The 3743-nt window shown below is 35.1% G+C and overlaps 1 pseudogene; it reads left to right on the top strand.

Annotated features, from left to right (window-relative positions):
- The first annotated feature begins 406 nt into the window (after positions 1-406).
- LOC140842145 (probable polygalacturonase) lies at positions 407-2428 on the top strand (annotated as a pseudogene).
- The last annotated feature ends 1315 nt before the right edge of the window (positions 2429-3743 follow it).

Below are 3743 nucleotides of genomic sequence, written 5' to 3'. Positions count from 1 at the left end.
ATCCGTTTTCAAAGAATGGGCATTAAAAATCGAGGAATGATGCATACAATTAGTTTTCTTAGACGCAATTAAATTCGAATTTTCCATTATATTATGTGATTGGCTGTTAAAGGTAATGCATTGTATGCATAAAATTTGCCAATTAATTGTAAACATATCAAGATTTCAAAATTTTCTAAGATTTTCTTGGATTCACATTTATTGCATATTACATGCAAAGTTTGCTATATATAAATCAATGATGCCCTCCACCTTACAATAGAAACTCATCCTTTTTTCCACATAAATCTCATTGTAAGTATATGCAATGGCTTGATTATATATATACATATATATATATGTGTGTGTGTGTGTGTGTGTGTGTTCTTGATATTTTTTTATCCTCTGATATGGTTTTTTGCAGGTCATGGAGAGATCTTTGATCTGTTTCATTCTAGGGTTGCTGTGTATCAATGCAGCATCTGCAAAATCCAGTGGCATCACAAAGCATAAAGGCACAGTTGATTATCAGGCCATAAACTGTCGAAAACACACCGCAAGTTTGGCGGATTTTGGAGGTAAAGGAGATGGGAAGACGTCGAACACGGCGGTCTTTAAAGCTGCCATTGCTAATCTCAGCAAGGTTGCGTCTGATGGCGGCGCTCAGCTGGTCGTGCCGCCGGGGAAATGGCTGACCTGGGTCGTTCAGCCTCATTAGTCATTTCACTCTTTATTTGCACAAAGACGCAGTCCTTCTTGCATCTCAGGTTTTACTCTACTCTCTTGCATACATTTTATTAGTCCATGTAACTTGTGATGCAAAAATCGATTTCTACGTACCTTGAAATTTAAATTTTTTATACCGTTTCCGATTTGATGACGGATTCTATACATTTCTTGAATATTAGGAAGAGTCGGACTACCCGTTGATCGATCCATTGCCTTCGTATGGACGAGGAAGAGATGCGGTGGGGAAGAGGTTTCAAAGTCTTATATTCGGAACTAATCTTACCGATGTCGTTGTTACAGGTCTGTATTATTTCATAATCTAAAGCTGCCTTTGGATATAATGATTTCAAATCCAGCATCCAATAAAGGATGTAATTGGATTGACTATTTAAACAAAATTCTCCATTATTTAAAAGGGAAAAATACGTGGTTGCAGGAGGGAATGGAACAATAGACGGGCAAGGAGCAATATGGTGGAAAAAATTCAAGAGCATGGAACTTAATAACACAAGGCCATACCTCATTGAAATCCTTTACTCGAACAAAGTCCAAATCTCAGATTTAACATTGATCAATTCTCCATCATGGAATGTTCATCCTACATACTGCAGGTACACATGACTTCTTTCCTTGATTGATCTAATTCTCAAAATGTCATAAAATCGCGTTTTCTAACTCGCATGTTCGACATCAAAACAATTTGTAGGGATGTCATCATCGAGAGGCTAACGATCCTTGCACCAATTGATTCTCCAAACACCGATGGGATCAATCCAGGTTGATTAATTCAAACCCGGCCATTTGAGAATTCTGAGTTATAACATCTCATCTGTAATGATCCGCATGGCTAATATTAAGCTATTTTTGTTTCAGATTCTTGCACCAACACTCGTATAAGAGAGAGCTATGTCGTGTCTGGAGACGACTGCATAGCTGTCAAGAGTGGTTGGGACCAATACGGTATAAAATTCGGGATGCCAACAAAACACTTGAGCATAAGAAAATTTACGTGCATTTCACCGGATAGTGCTGTCATCGCACTTGGGAGCGAAATGTCTGGTGGGATCCAGGACGTTCGGGCAGAAGATATCTACGCCATTAACTCGCAGTCCGGGGTTAGGATCAAAACTGCCCCTGGAAGGGGAGCCTATGTGAAAGATATCTATGTCAGGAACATGAACATGAAAACAATGAAGTATGTTTTCTGGATGACTGGTTCATATGGTTCGCACCCTGACGAAGGATACGATCCTAAGGCGATTCCGGTGATAAAGAACATAAATTACATCAATATGGTAGGAAAGAACGTAACTATAGCTGGAAATCTTGCCGGGATCGAGGGGCATCCATTTACGGACATCTGCATTTCAAATGTGACAATTGAGATGGCTAAGAAGAAGAACTCCACTTCTTTTGATGAGAAACCGAAGAAATTGCCCTGGAACTGCACAGATATCAGCGGGACGTCTAATCGTGTGAGCCCGAAGCCCTGTGATTTGTTGGAAGATAAGAAGGTTGAGTGTAGTTTCCCTGCAGATACGCTGGATATCGATAATGTTGAGTTGAAGACATGTTATTTTAGCGTATGATCGAATCCAATACTTAGCAGAGTTTCTGTGTTTCGACAGATAGTATTTCTTGGCTTCTTCTTTTACATCTCCTGAAAGAATATGATTTTTTTTACAATTATATTCAAATAATAAAATCATTTTATATATAACTTATATATCCGAGTTGTCCCATACTTCAATCTCTTATAATTTTCACATCAAGACAATGCGATATTAGGTTCGTTGCACGTGTGGAACATACAGAAGTGAAATGAGGAGAACAATTCTCACTTTACTTTCATTATCTTTTATTTTTGAACTGCTAATTCGTATTGTATTTAAATAACGAGAAAATTAGTTATAATAATAATATATTTTTACACGAGTACATAAAAATATCTGTGTTGTTGAGTATACTTTTGGTCTATAAGTTTAACACTTAAATTTTGGTGGTCCTCAATATTTTTTGTCTCTAATCTTTGAAATTAATACACAATTAGTCATTGTTATTAATTTGATGTTTAAAATTAACAATTTAATTTATTTTTTGGGTTTCCTTAAAAGGTTTGAATAGCTCATGTGAGACCGTTCACGAATTATAATCTGTGAGACGGGTCAACCTATTCATATTCACAATAAAAATAATACTCTTACAAAAAAGTATCTTTTCATGGTGACGAAATAAAATATCAGTCGTCCAATGAAACGACCCGTGGAAAACGTTCACACAAGTTTTTTGCCAATTTTAATCAAACATAAGCTAAAAAATTATGGAGATATGGTGGAATAAGTCAAAAATAGATTAATTTTTATTATTTTTATAATCACATATTAATTTAATACATTTTTAAATTTAGATAATATATTTGTATATCAAATATAAAAACATGTCTATACATAATTTTTACTTAACAAAACATATTGAACAAGCAAAGGAATAATCATATGACAATTATAAATAAAATGGTTAGATAAAATGTATGTAAGTTACTTGACAAAGATAATATGGCCAAGAGATACAAGAAATTATATATTCAAAGTTTATGTGACAAACAACCAAAAAAATTAAAATAGTAAGCCGAAAATAAATACATGCAATATAACTTTATTACATAAACATTTGAGGAAGATTTTGGTTTTAATTTTGGATGAACAAAAATTATCTTTTCAGTAAACAAAATATGTGAATCCGAGGCTGAAAAGACAGAGGGAAGTGATCGTCAGTGTCAAGAGGTTGCACGGACAAAGAGCGACTCATGTCATACTTCTAAGCAAAAGAGAACATGAATTAACCGATTTCACACTAGAATGAGAGGGATTATGAGAATACGGAGGTTTGGACTGTACATTTGAGGGGGACATAAAAGATTTGATATGTATTACTCATCGACAAAATACATCTTCTATTCGGAAAGATCGTCACATAAGAACTTCAAAATTAAGTGTGCTTGAGTTGAGACAATTATGAGATTGGTGAACCTTTGA

This window comes from Primulina eburnea, chromosome 9 (genome assembly GCF_022965805.1).
Source record: "Primulina eburnea isolate SZY01 chromosome 9, ASM2296580v1, whole genome shotgun sequence".
Lineage (NCBI taxonomy): Eukaryota > Viridiplantae > Streptophyta > Magnoliopsida > Lamiales > Gesneriaceae > Primulina > Primulina eburnea.
Note: the sequence above shows the minus strand (reverse complement) of the source record. Positions and strands in the feature narration are given on the sequence as shown.